At 44.9% G+C, this 15,326-nt stretch overlaps 1 protein-coding gene across 1 annotated transcript in view; it reads right to left on the bottom strand.

Moving 5' to 3' along the window:
- The window catches only part of Cap2 (cyclase associated actin cytoskeleton regulatory protein 2), a 131,693-nt gene extending 117,415 nt beyond the window's left edge, over nucleotides 1-14,278 (bottom strand). Inside the window, exon 1 of the mRNA XM_027948205.3 lies at nucleotides 14,215-14,278. The gene's annotated coding sequence lies outside the window, so the exon portion shown is untranslated. The remainder of the gene's footprint in view (nucleotides 1-14,214) is intronic.
- Nucleotides 14,279-15,326: the final 1,048 nt, after the last annotated feature.

Below are 15,326 nucleotides of genomic sequence, written 5' to 3'. Positions count from 1 at the left end.
TGAATTCCTTTCTTATTCTTCACTCATTAAGAAAAACTGTATGTGAACATGTTCTGAGCTGTGGCTTGAGCCCCTGAGGCTACACAACAGGGGGGGACACAGACTGCACCTTCAGGGCCCCCAGATCTCCTTGAGGAATAGACAGTTCAGCCATGGGGTCTATCCAGCCCATCAGGACACCAGACCACAGGGAACTGAGCCCAGTGGGAGCTGAGGCTGGGGAGAAGCCCACGCATGTCCAGAAGGCTGGTTCTGTGCCCCTTGGGTGGTGGAGAGGAGTCAGGACGGAGTCATAAAATCACAATTCATCCCCTATTCCTCCACCATGAAGTGGAGAGAGCTCTCTCGGCTAAATGTGTGGTAGGAACCCTTCACCAAAAGAGAAAGCTCTCTCTAACCCGTCAGTGGCCCTTTCTAAGTGCGGGCTGTCTGGGAAGCTCTTTCTATTCCTGTGTCCTCACTCTGCCCTTGTGGCCCTTATGCCCTGGAGGAGGTAGAGGTCAACAAGCTGCTTCTCAGAGGCCCCTGAGGGCCACACTCTGGCACTGAGAAAAGAAGAGCCACAGAGATGCTGGTGGGGAGGCTACTACACACAGCCTGTTTTCCTTCCACCAAGTGATCATAATGCTCCCTTGTACTCAGAATATATAAAGAGCTCTTGCAACTCAATAATAAGACAACTAGAAAGACAATATAAAACAGATGCTGGTGAGAATGTGAAGAACATGGACCTCATGCACTGCTGGGGCCGCAAAGGGGTGTGGAATAGAAACTGGGAGTTAAGCACGGATTTCATTTGAATCAATCATTCTATTCCTAAGTGGATACCACATATCCTCAATGTCTTGCTTCCAGGTGATGCCATGCCAACAGGGGGGAAATGAAGAGGAGCAGGTCAGCCCTGGAGGACGAGGGTGACATGTCCACAATGGCATTAGGTGACAGGTGGCAGCTCGGGGGCCATCTGCAATTCCCTCTGGAACACAGCTATGATAAGAAGCCCCCCCTCAGGTTCTTGAGGAGATGAAAGGAGATGGAGAAGTGAACTTTGTGAACTAGAGTGACACCTAAGTGTCGTCATTCTAATTTCTCTCTGAACGCTCCACAGCTCTGTGCTTGGCACCCATGAGTTATAGTTCACATGTCACCAACTTTCCATCCCCAAGCACGACGGCCATGCCACCTCACACACCACGCTGCGGAGACCCTGCCAATGAGCAAACCCCTGCGGAGACACTGCTGCCTGGAGACACCGGGGGTCATCATTTTGTGCGGTCAGTCGCTTCTCCCAACATGACGCGAAATCTCTGAATTTATTAAGTCCTGCCATCCAGCGATAAGAATGCCCTGTCTCTCTAGAATAGTGACTAATAAGGTTTGCCGAAAGCCCTTCTAATCCCATAATCCATGGCATTCATAAGATTTATATGTAATTGAATAACAGTTCCAACAACTCTTTAATAAGAAAAAGAAAAACCTACGGGTCAGCCCCAGGGGCCGGGCCCGTGTCCTGCGGAGCTCTCCACCCAGGGGGAGTGTGCTCGCTGGGCGTGGGGCAGCCGGGTGGTCAGGTCCTCAGGTCCCTCTTGCTCCCAGCCTCCTGGGTCTATTTTTATGCTTGATTTCAAATGATGACTTCAACAGAGTTTTTAAACAGTGCTGTGGGTGACCCAAAAGACTAAGAGATTCTTCTTTTGCTCTTTGGACCTGGGAACCCAAAGTCAAAGGGGAAAGAGAGAAAGAGGGTAAAAGGGAAAGAACAGAATAAATGGTGGGTGTGGGAGAAACAGGGGGGAAGGAATAAAGGGAGTCATCAAAAAGGGGGGCTACAAGGGGAGATGGAGAAGGAGCAGGCCCACACCGGCCCATCCCTGAACTGCCTTCAGAATGCAAAAACAACCGCTGGATTCTGAAGGACAAGCTGGAGTAACTGAGGAGAATAAGCCAACTTGAAAAAGCAACCCAGTAGGGAGGGAGGGTCTCAGCTTTCCATTACTATAACAAAATGCCTAAGATAATCAACTTAAAAAGAGAAAAGGTTTATTTTGGCTCATAGTGTTGGAGGTTTTCATTCCACGGTGGGTCAGTGGTCCCCATTGTTTTAGGGCCTGGGTGAGGCAGCACATCATGGCTGGAGCCCAGTGGTGGACGCCAATTCACCTTAAGACCAAGAAGAAAGAAGAAGAGGAGAGGCCAGGGTTCCAGTATCTCCTTCAAGGGCACACCTTGAGTGATCAGAAGATTTCTCCCTAGGTCCCACTCCCTAAAGTAGCCCCGAGCTGGGGAGTAAGCCTTTAACATATGGGCCTTTGTGGGATATTAAGAGCCAAACTGTAGCAGGAAGCTGGTCCTGGTGACTTATGCCCATAGTCCCAGCTACTCAGGAGGCTGGGGCAGGAGGCCCACAAGTTCATGGTCAGCCTCAGCAACCTAGTGAGACCCTGTCTCAAAATAAAAAAGGGCTGGGAATGTAGCTCAGTGGTAAAATGCCCCCAGTTAAATAAATAAAGAAGACAGACAGACAGACTACACACATGATGAGCTAAAAATTGAATCTTCAACATCCAACAGGAAAGAAGGTAGAAAGAGGAGAGAAAAAGGAATTGTTATAAAATATCACTGTCTGAATAGACACCCTGTGAACTAGTCAGCTTTTTTTTTGCTGCTGTGACTAAAAGATCTTACCCAAACAATTATAGGAGAGGAGAAGTTTATTTGAGGGCTCACGGTTTCAGCCTCCATAGGAGGCTGGCTCCATTCTTCAGGGCTCGAGGTGAGGCAGAACATCATGGTGGAAGAGTGTGGTGGAGGGAAGCAGCTCAGATGATGATCAGGAAGCAGAGAGACTCCACTCTCCAGATACAAAGTCTATACCCCAAAGCCACGCCCCCAGAACCCAGCTCCTCCTGCCACACCCCCTGCCTCAGCCAGCACCCAGGTAACCCCATCAGGGGATCGACTCACTGATTGGGTGAAGACTCTTACAACCCAATCCTTTCTCCTCTGCACCTTCTTGTGTTGTCTTACACGTGAGCTTTGGGGGGTGCCTCACATCCAAACCATCACACCCTGTCTCAAAACAAAAGGACGAGGGATGCAGCTCAGTGGTGCAGGGCCCCGGGGCTCAATCCCCAGTACCAAAACCGGAAAAAGGAAGATAAGCAAAAACTCTAACTGGGAGGTGCAGCCTTGAAAGGTGGCTGGTTGTCAGGAAGGGCCAAAGGAGTCCCCTCTGAGCTCTCTCTTCCCCACACGCCCACTTGCCCTTCCGCCTCCCGCCAGGCTGGGGGAAGCAGGAAGGCCCTGTCCCACTCTGCCATGGTGCCCTTGACTTTCAGCTGTTTCTTTGTCTCCTCTTTTATCTCCAGGTTATTAACCTGGAACTGTGCAAGGGGTGTATGTCCCAGTAACGTCCCCCAGCCATGCATGTGAGAACCAAAGCACGTTATAAACCACAGCTAAGCCCCAGGCCGACCTTGAACAGTGCATGCATGGGACCCAAAGCCACACAGCAAAGCTTTGGAAATGGAACTGACATTGGAACCATTGCCACAGCATACAAACAAAAGGGCCGCGATTGGCCGGTGAAACAAAAACTCGAGCATTTTCCAAAGGTCCCAAATCTCACAATATAACACTCAAGGTCCAACACACAGTCCAAAAATATCTGACATGCACGGGACAAAAGAGAGACACAGCCAATTCTCAAGAAAGAAGACGATCAGTAGATGACGCAGACACTGGGATCGTCAGACAGATTTACAGAAACTATTTTAACTGTGACTGAGAAAATGAAGACGAACACTTTTGAAATGGATGGAAAGACAGAAGTTCTTAGTAGAAACACAGAAACCACAAGAAAGACCCGAGTGCAAATTCTAGCATAGCAAAATATAATGACTACGATCAAAAGTATATACTGGATGGGCTCAATAACAGACAGGAGAGGACAGAGGAGACTGTCCGTGAACCTGATGATACTATTACCTCTGACTTAGATCAGAGGGAAAAAATACTGAAAAAAATTAACAGTGTCTGAAAGGCTGTGGGACCACACTAATGTTCTAATATTAATGTTACTGGACTCTCAGGGGAGGAGAGAGAAATCAAGGTAGAAGACATATTTGAGGAACAATAGCTTCTAAACTGGTGAAAGACATACATTCACAGATCCAAATAGCACTGTTTTGTTTTCTCTCTCTCTCTCTCTCACACACACACACACACACACACACACACACACACAGCCTTACAATGAGTGTGGCCAAAGGGGAAAAAAATAAAGAGGAGTCAAGTAAGACTTTATAACCACCAAAAATAAATAAATAAAATGCAACGGGCCAGCATCCTCTTTGGGGAGGTTTCATGTAAGTACCTTTAGTTTTCAAATGTCCTCCCTGAGTCTTGCAGAACAAGGAGTCACTAGAACTATGTCAATAAGTAAGTTGATTCGTTTAATATTAGGATCATTCCAGGACCAAGCCAAAAAAGGTAGACAGAGGAACCAAAAACACACATGGGAGAAAAGACAGCCTATTCAACAAACGGCACTGGGAAAACTAGAAATCCATATGCAGCAAAATGAAATTAAACCCCTATCTCTCACCCTGCATGAAACTCGACTCAAAAGTGGATCAAAGACGTAGGCACTAGAACAGAAACCCTGTGCCTAACAGAAAAAAAAGTAGACCCAAATCTCCACCATGTTGGCCTAGGACCTGACTTCCTTAGCAAGACTCCTAAGATGCAAGAAGTAAAATCCAGAATCAATAAATGAGATGGAGGCTGGGGCTGTGGCTCAGCGGTAGAGACCTCATCTAGCACATGTGAGGCCCTGGGTTTGATCCTCAGCACCACATAAAAACAAATAAATAAAATAAAGGCATTGTGTCCAATGACAAGTAAAAAATACATTAAAAAATAAATGGGATGGAATCGAACTGAAAAGCTTCTTCTCAGCAAAGGAAACAATCAATAACATGAAGAGAGAGACTACAGAATGGGAGAAAATCTTTACCACACACACATCAGATAGAGCATGAATTTCCAAAAAAACAAGTAACCCATCAATAAATGGGTTAAGGAACTGAACAAACACTTCACAGAAGAAGAAATACAATCGATCAACAAGTATATGAAGAAATGTTCAAATCTCTAGCAATTAGAGAAATGCAAACCAAACTACTCTAAGATTTCATCTCACTCCAGTCAGAATGGCAATTATCAAGAATAAAAGCACCAATAAATGATGGCAAGGATGTGGGGGGGAAAGGTACACTCATACATTGCTGGACAGTCTGCAAATTGGTACAACCACTATGGAAATCAGTATGGAGATTGTTCAGAAAACTTGGAATGGAACCGCCATTTGATCTAGTATCCCTCTCCTCGGTTTATATCCAAACGACTTAAAAACAGCATTCTACATTGACACAGCCACATCAATGTTTATAGCAGCTCAATTCGTACTAGTTAAACTATGGAACCAACCTAAATGCCCTTCAACAGATGAATGGATGAAGAAGAGGTGGTATATATACACAATGGAATATTGCTCAGCCTTAAAGAAGAATGAAATCATGGCATTTGTAGGTAAATGAATGGATATTTCATGCTAAGTGAAATAAGCTAATCCCCTAAACCCAAAGGCTGAATGTTTTCTCTGATATGCGGATACTAATTCACAATAAGGTGGGGGAGCTAGGGAAGAATAGAGGTACTTTGGATTAGACAGAGGGAAGTGAAGGGAGAAGAGTGTATATGAGGGTAGGAAGCACAGTATAATGAATAGGACATTGTTACCCTATGTGCATATATGATTACACGACCCATGTGATTCTACATCATGCACAATGAGAGCTTATACTCCATTTATGTATGAGGTGTCAAAATGCATTCTACTGTCATGCATAACCAATTAAAATAAATAAATAAAAGGGTTTCCATATTTATGGATCCTTTATTTTTGCTCAGAAAACGGAAAGAGGCAGGGCCAACCATAAGAGTTCTCAAATTTTTACTTGAATCAAGCCTAAAAGAATTTTGCAAAACCCTGTTGCACATTTTTAGATTGACACATTTTTTTTGCCAAAATATGAATAGTTGCAAAGGATATAACTGCCAGCACCCTGTAAATATTGACATGTAATAGAGAAATGATTTTACCACTCATCGAAATATATCCGATGAAATCATCATTATTCATTTTGAAAGACTACATGGGCAGGTTGCTCTTTAATGGTCATAAATTGTGCAGAATTCTACTTTCCCCTTGAACTTACATTTTCTTTCTCCTTGCCTTATAGAAGTTCATCCTCATTTTATGTATTTTGTGTTTTTAGGTACTTTACTCACTGCCCTATGGTACTTTTCTGTATCAAAAACATCTATTTAAATTTCAATTTTAATTCAGGGTAAAAGTGTCTTTTGAAGTTCTTCTGATACCATTGTTACTATTATTAGAACCCAACTTATCAAAACACAAATCACAAATTTTAACAAATAGTCACTAAACACAAGTAAAAAGTCATTTCCATTGGAAATCCCTCTCTTCTGAGCACTTTTGTTTTTCAAGTATCTTGTGCATATGTGGATAAGTGTACTTATTATGAGAATGGGTCAAGGTTGGGCCTCGATTTGATTCATATCATTTTAAAATATCAGTTCAAGGGTGGGAAGCGTAAATGCAGATGGAAGAAAAAAATTATTATAAAAATGCCATTCAATTCTTTGAATGCCTCCTGAGTTACATGCTAAAGATCAGCTGATGGTAAAATACGGAAGATTATTTTAATTATCAGTGTAAGGATAAATCAGGAAAGACAAAGTTGGTGAGCACCTACCTGCTCATCCATCTGGGTTATGCCAGCCATTCACTGCCTCCAACTAGGCTATTACAACTCTACAGAGACAGAAGTCAACTTGTGAAAAACAGACAGTAAGGCAAATAGCTACTATCTATATGCCCGCAAAACCAAAAACAAAACAAAAAACCTTTATCCAGTAAGATCAGCAGACTTCGGCCTCACACTGGAAGAAGCCAGTTTCCATTCCAGTATTGTTAAAATGGTTCTTCCCCTTGAGGGCTGGGGTGGAGGCTCAGTGGTAGAGCACTTGCTTCACCTGTGTGAAGCACTAGGTTCGATTCTCAGCACCGCATATTTATTTATATAAATAAAATAAAGTCCATCGACACCTCAAAAAATACTTTTAAAAAGTGGTTTCCTTTGAGCTGATTGATTCAGTCTCTTGTTTTAAAAGTAGGTTTTAAATTGTTCATTTTTATTTGTATGAGAGTCATGATTTTGTTTTAATGTTTATCCTTTTATATCAAAGATTGACCAACCGTTTTGCTTTGTTTTTTTTCAGATAAGGATTTAGAAAACCCACGATTTGCCAAAGGATCTCTGTTCAAGCATTAGAATCATCCACTTCCTCATCCCCAAAACTCAGCTAATATTCTGAAATGCCCTCCTTTTTTTGCTCTTCCCACCCCCTAGATATTCACCCTCTTGGGCCAAACCAGTTACCAGCACGGGTTAGAGACAGAAATGGGATGGGGGCCATGGAGGTAAGAGAGGTAAGTCTGGGAAAGGAGGTGAGCAACTGCCCCCTTGCAGGCCCACTCGGGAGGGTGGGTCTTAGGGAAACGTGCAGGTAGGAGATGAGGAGGGGGACGATTTCTCAAAACACTTGTGTACTTGCAGCTCGGGGAGCCGTTGGGTGTGGCACGTGCATGTGGCATAAGGGCTGCTGAACTACAGCGAGAAGCACGAAAAGTGTCTCACCTTGCTAAGGTGACGACGTGACCCGTCCTGGATGCCACCCACTTGAAGCTTAATGTCAGGAGTCACTGCCTTGGGTGGTGACTCAGTCAGCACCAGTCATGGATGGATTAACGCCTTTACTGAGAGGGAAGAAGCGGGTGAGGGACGGGGTCAGTGGTGTTATAATGCAGGGCTGCCCCACACGCCTGGCCCCTGTGCACATGGTCACCTCCAGGTCCACTTCTCCACCATCAGGTGACCCATCACTGTTAGGTAGGTAGTCATGAGCAGTGGAGTGCCAACTAGTAACACAGCAGAGTCACGGGGGTTCTCTGAACCGCCTTTAACCAACAATCAAGTAACTTCTAGAAAATCAACAGGCGAACGAACCCAAGAAACACATCAAGAAGAAAAGATCCACGGGGCTAAGTCCTGATGGGGTCACCTGGGGTTACTGTACAGTTCGGATTTGAGGTCACAGGTTTCTCAATGTATTTCAGAAGGGAAATTTCGTTCAAAGGGCACTGAGACAGTTTCCTCGCTCACTGAACACAGCACCCACATTGACACAGGATTGGCTTGTAGATGAAGCCCCCACCGAATGGCATGGAGGTCAGGACAGTTCTGGAGAGAACCAGCAAGGGTCAAAAACCCCCCTCCCTGATGTGAAGGGAGAATTACACACGGGATTGGTGAGGACCGCAGAGGGTGGACCCCAGTCCTCCAGGCAAACATCAAACGGTAATAAATTTGGAAGCAGCACCCAGCCAAGACTACACCTAACATGCATGGCTTAGAGGTCTACGTAACCTGCTTCTGGAAATCCTGATTGGCCAGTTCCCTTGGTATGGCCCAATTTGACCGCTCTTCATTGCCAGAGAGTAAAATCATAGACTTATCTCAAAAGAACCCAGGCAGTCTTCTAAATGGAAACGAGATAGGAAGGAATGGAGACCATCACTGGCGTAGATCTTTCGAATCAGACATCATCTTCTGTTCATGGCATCTTCCTTCACTGCTGTGCATTTCTTGGTCCCCAGCGACAGATGCTGAGCATGGAATGCTCACTCAACATGGAGGCCATGAATAAGTAATCAGTGGATCCCAGACCTTCTCTGGATTTGCACATGGAAGGACAGAGGTTATTTTCTCACTGTACTGTGCACAAATTCAGACACAAGACATCAACGCTGTCCAGGCACTATCTGCCTTTGGTGTCTCTGGCCTTTAACTTCTGCAGAGGTTATTCTCACAGCAGTGCCACTGAGACCACCTCACCTCCATTTTCAGCCTCCCAGACCCCTCCTGCCCTTTAGTATCCCATCTCATCAATGTAAATTTTAAAACAGACTTTTAGATTACAGAATGGCCTTCAAATTCTGAGAATTGGAGACTCACGGGGCCTCAAAATGTTCCCAGTCCATCCATTCATCAGAGAGTGTGGCACTATATGAAGCAGAACCTTCTTCACCTGGCAAAGAGGCCAATGAGAAGCCAGGACTCTTAGACAGATGTCCAGTTACTAGACAGGGCTGATGAAGACCCCATTCGTTACTCAGAAGTTCTGCTTTTAGGCAGCTTAGTGTGTCTATCTCTGTGTAGGGCTGGAGATTTAAAGAGGGGGAAAACTATTAAATAATTTCTTGGGAGAAGAAGCCATGTTTTCCTTGAGTAGAAAAAGAATCTATAAAGAGAAAAATAAAACAAGACAAAATTCCTCTGGACAAAAAAGCTCATGTAATGAAAGGTGGAATATGGTATCACTTGCACGAAGGAACCCAGAATGCGCAAATTCAGGCGGGCAGAAAGTGGAGTGGTCTGGGGGAGAGGAAGAGGGGGGCTGTCCTTTAATGGGCACAGAGCTTCACCTTGGGATGAAGACAAGGCTCTGGAGGTGGACCGTACTGACAGCTGCACAACAATGTGAAGGGACTTAGTCAAACAGTTACTAAACACAAGTAAAAAGTCATTTTCATTGGAAATCTGTATACTTGAAAATGATTAAGATGGTGAATTTTATGTTGTGTGTCTCTTCTCACAACAAAAAGAAATTCTTTTAAATGCTTTATAATGGCCTGTTCTGGCCTATGGGTGCTCCCCCTCCGCCACTTCCTAAGTCATAATATCTGAATAAACTGCAAAATCTCACAGCCTAAATCAGAAGCTGCCCAAATAACTGATCAGCTTGTTGTTATCAGAACAACAAAACTAAATCACAGTAGAATCCTGGACTGCAGCAAGGTTCACAATATATGGAATGTTTTAGTGAAGCTTAGTGACCCTTCCTGTACCTTGCCTGAAGTAATGCCCCTTTGATTTCATAAGGTTGTCTATCCTAAACCTACGACGTCTAAAAGGAGGTGCTCATGAGTGACTGGGTAACGAGATCATACTGGGGAACTCAGTTGTGAATTTTAGATTAGTGTTTTCCCACTAAGACATCAGAAAACATATTAGACCCACGCCTGTAATCCCAGCGGCTCAGGAGGCTGAGACAGGAGGATCACAAGTTCATAGCCAGCCTCAGCAACTTAGCAAGGCCCTAAGCAACTCAGTGAGGCCCTGTCTCTAAATAAAATATTAAAAAGGGCTGGGGATGTGATTCGGTGGCTAACCACCCCTGGGTTCAATCCCTGGGACCAAAAAAAAAAAAAAAAAAAAGTAAACACATTAGATTTGGAATTTAAATAGATGAGAAGCAAGACTCTCAGAATTAGTCACTTCATCTTGGGTTAGATGAAAGAACACGAAGGTATACACCATCAACATGGAAAATGACAGAGAAACAGTCTTTGTTTTTTTTGCCAGTAAAATATATGACATCTTCGCGTTCCCACAGATGTCCTGCCCAGGCTCAAGAGAAAGCGCTTTGAAAGCAGCATTGTTGGAAACAGCAAAACACAGGCGGCAACTCAGATGCCTGTCAATAGGGAATGGCTAAATAAATGACGGAATATTTGCCAAAATTTATTATATAACTTCAAATAACAATATGGGTGACCTCAAAAGCTTAACATTGAGTTTAAAGAAAGCGAGATTAGCCAGGTGAGATGGTGCATGCTTGTAATCCCAGCAACTCAGGAGACTGAGGCAGGAGGATTACAAGTTTGAGGCCAGCCTGGACAACTTAGCAAGACCCTGCCCCAAAATTAAAATAAAACGGGCTGGGGATACAGCTCAGGGGTAAAGCACTGGGTTTGAATCTCTAGGACCAGAAGGAAAAAAAGGTAAAGAAAAAAAAGTGAGATTATATATTACTTTTTTATAAATCAAAACCAACTTAACATATGTTGTTCAGGAATTCGTACATGACATAAAACTGTTTCACAATTAAAGCAAGGAAAGATCAATACAGAATGCAGGGTTGGCAGGGATATGGGGAATGACCGGGGGAGGAACACAGGTTCAGCGAGGTAGGCCAGGGCCCAGTTTTTCCTCCCCTGAGCCTCTATTCTCCCTAACAGCTTTATTGGCATGTTTTTCCCATACTGTACAATTCACCCACCTAAGGTGTACAATTCAATTATTTTTAGTACATTCACAGACTCCTGCAACCATCGCCACAGTCAATTTTAGAAAATTTTCATCAGCTCAGGAAGAAATCCTATCAGCTTTATTACTTTTTTAGAAACCCACCTCCAACTCCAGCCCCAAGGGATAACTAATCTACTTTCCAACTGTATAGATGTCCTTGCTCTGGACATTTTCACCTGAATGGATCATACAGTGTGTGGCCTTTTGTGACTGGCTTCTTTCACTTAGCATGGTGCTTTCAAAGTTCACCCCTGCTGATGTAGTGGCACTTCTCTCCTTTTTATGGCTGAATCATATGCCATTATATGGACAGAGTCCATTTTATCTAACCATTCATCAGCTGATGGACATGTGGGTTGCCTCTGCCTTCTGGCTATTATGAATGGTGCTGCTATAAGCATCTGCGCACAGGTTTTTGTGTGGGCATGTTTTAATTTCTCTTGAATACATACCTACAATGGAATTGGCAGGTCATACAACATCATTTAACCTGAACTGATTTCCAACGTGGAGGCAACATGCTACGTTCCCCTGAGCAGTGCCTGAGGCTTGCAGTGCTTCCTCCCTCACCCACCCTCCTAATTACCTTCCCCTTTTATGACTGCTGTCAGCCAGGATCAAGAAGTTATGCAGTGTAGTTTTGACTTGCATTTTCCTGATGAATAATGATGTGGAGCATTTTTTTTCATGCATTTATTGGTCATTTGTATATCTTCTTTGGAGAAATATCTATTCAGATCTTTTGTCCAGTTTTAAATTGGGCTACTTATCTTTTTATTATTGAGTTTTAATAGGTCTTTATATATTGTGGATATAAGTCCCTCATTGATATGATTTTAAAATATTTCTTCCCACTCGATGAGCTATTTTTTTCAAAACGATCTATCTAGTTCTTAAGCCTTAGTTTTAAGCTGGTGATGGGTGGTAATGGGCTCGTAGGTGTTCATTTGAACATAATGTTCCTAGGTTACATAGACTTATTAACATTATTTTTATGTATAAAATATCATATAATTGATGAATTAAAAACAAAACTTCTTGCATAACGTTAAATATTCAAAACAAAAGACCATAAGGCCCCAAAATAAGTTAATGCTCTTCTTGAAGGTGTTTAATTTAACTCTTTGGGTATAGTTTTGGCATTTAGAAAATCTAGCCCATTAATCCTTTCAAAAGGTTCCTTTCTAACTCGGGGTGGGCAGGAAGGCAGAGTCCAGCCAGCAGGACCAACCTACTCTCCTCTCCTGTGTATTTTCCTTCCTCCCCTAAGCTAAGAATAGTATTTTTACATTTTTTTAATGCCTGGGGGAAAAAAAAGAATATTTTGTTCCTGGTGAAAATTACATGACCTTCAAACTTCAATATCCACAAATAAAGTGAACCAAGGTTGCACCATTCCTTGATGTTATCTTTGGCTGCTTTCAACCTATGAAAACCTAATCATTACTAAAGAATCCACATGGCCAGCAAAGCCAACATATTTACTCTCTGGTTTTTTACTCAATAAGTTAAATTATTTCTTGTTTCAAAGAAAAACAGCCAACACCTACTTCCTATTAGCAAAGCACCTTGGTAATTATCTTCCTGATTTCTCAAAGTCAGCTTCTTTTTCTTTTTATCCTTAGTAAATAGTTACAGGACCCCTTGATTCTAATTTTATTAAGGATTTTTAGATTCGGGGATCCATGGAGAAATAGGCTTTTCTTGCAAATATACAGTCTTGTCAAGTTATGGTCACACTTAAAACTATTCACCTGATTATTTACACAAACTTTCACTGCCTATTCACAATATACTGAGTGAATTTCTATGGACTGTTATACCACCCCCACACCCTCCTTGCCCTCAATATGCTTACAGTCTAATTAGACTCTAATAACATAATTACCCTAAAGATCACACTTATGTTGTAATCCTTCCCAAAGTGGACCTAGACGTTTTATCAAACATTCTAAGGCACATTCCTTAAATTAAAAGAAATTTGGACAAGCAGAAGAGATACAGGCTCTACCAACAATTCTGGTAAGCGGTGGTGCCTAAGTCTCATAGGCTTCTGCAGTCATGACCACGTAGCCAAAGGTCCTTGACCTTTGAGCCAAGCGTTCCTCTTCACCTTGGCGGTTTGGACCTAACCCAGCTTCACTATGCTAAATGCAGTCACCTACATTCACTCATTTTAAAGAATGCATGAATTCAAATATCGCCCCAACTTGCAGCATATCTGTGGTACTGATGAGAATAAAGATTCCCATCTGCACGCCCGGTTATTGGCCCTCCGAGTGATGACGAGGCGGCTACTTTTACCAACAACCCTCTACCCTAAGCAGTCCGAGAGCAGCTGCGGGGTACATTTTCGGAGCTGTCGCTCCATGCCTCAGTTGTCTTTGCATTTTTAACAAGTGACTCATGGCCTCAAGTCAGGTTCTGCGGAGAGGCCAGGTCGGTTTCTTTCCAGCACTTTCTGATCGGGGTGGCTCTGGTCAGCTCCGTCTCAAGGACACCAACCCCCCCTCCTGCCCCGGGAGCCTCACGAGCGTCAGATCCGAGTGGGCGAGACTCCCCCCAAAGTTGGACCGGCCGCGGCTGCGGCGGCTCCGGGTGGGCAGGCCTCGGCGACCGGCAGCTCCCAGCCCGCCTCCGCCCGCACCCGCCTCCGGAGCTGCGGGGCCGGGGCCGAGGAGGCGGCGCGGGCGGAGCGCACCGTGCGCTGACCCAGATGGGGCCGTGCACGCCGCGCCCCGCTCCCGGGGTCGGGTCGGCGCAGCCCGCAGCCCGCAGACCCCGCGCCGCCTTTATTCCCCAAGCGCCGCCGCGACCCCGCAGCTTCGCACCGCGGCCGGGGGCGCAACTGGCCAGCGCGGCCGCGGGGCCCCTGCACCTGCGCCCGCCCCTGCCAGCGCGGCGCCCCGATTACCTGCTCCGGCGCCCCGGGGTCCGGTCCTCGCGATGCCAAGCCGTGCGCGGCCACCGGCACCCTCCGCCCGCCGGCCCTCCCCTGCTCCTCCCGCTGCCTCCTCCCCCCTGAATGGGAGTCGGTCACGCTGCTCCCGGGGAGAGTCGCCGGCTTCCGGGAGCTCCAAATACAGACGAGCGCAGCCGAGGGGGAGGGCGAGCGCAGCGCGAGGGCGAGGAGTGGAAATAAAGGGGAGCAGCGAGGAGAGGGGGTGGAGGGAAGGAGGGGCAGATGGGCCGTGGGAGAAAAGAGGGAGATGGGGACGGCAGAGGCGCGCGAGGGAGACTGGCTGCCAACGCCAGCCTGCGAAAGCCAGGCATCCACTGCATCGGGAGTGTTGCAAGGAAGTCTGGAAAGATCTGGAGGCTCCTGGCTGAAGGAGGCACAGATAGATTGGGTCCCCAATGGGTAATGGGTCCTTAGGAAGCAAGAGACTGGCCTGGGTCCCCACCCCTCCCATCCGCGATGTAAGGACAAAGGCTGTGGGTAGGAACAGTTATCCAACCTTTTAGCTGGGCATCAGGGTCAGATGCACGGGTATCTTCTTTTTTTAAAGTACTATATATACAGCAACTTTAAAAAGTTGCCTGATTATTTAAAAACAACCTACTTCTTAAGATGGATATTGTAGCCACGTCCCTTTTTATATATGGATTATAATTACAAAATTGGACGTGTTCCTCTTTTTTTTTATTAACGTTATTAGATGGAAAGCATTGATTTTAAATTTTCATTGGAGTTTACTTCAATCTGAAAAAGTGCACTTGAACCTTTTCGTTGAATGAATGCCAGAAAAATAATTGCTTGGGGGGTGGGGGGCAGCAGGAATGTAATTGTTGTCCTCTTAAAGAAAGTCTCCAAACAAACATGAAAATGAACCTCTGAAAAGCGAGAATTCTATGTCAATGTTAAAACCACGTCTTGTTCAGTTCTATGCATTACAAGGCTTATTCTGACCCAAGAGGTCGCAATTTAAGTCAAGGTCATTCCTATTACATATTGCTCTTGGCTAGTAATGATGATGTGCAGTGCCTCTTTGCTCCCCTTTGTTTGGAAAACAGGTAAACAACATG

This window comes from Marmota flaviventris, chromosome 6, assembly GCF_047511675.1.
Source record: "Marmota flaviventris isolate mMarFla1 chromosome 6, mMarFla1.hap1, whole genome shotgun sequence".
Classification (NCBI taxonomy): Eukaryota; Metazoa; Chordata; class Mammalia; order Rodentia; family Sciuridae; genus Marmota; species Marmota flaviventris.
The sequence above is the reverse complement of the archived record's forward strand: the minus strand, read 5'-3'. Positions and strand labels throughout refer to the sequence as shown.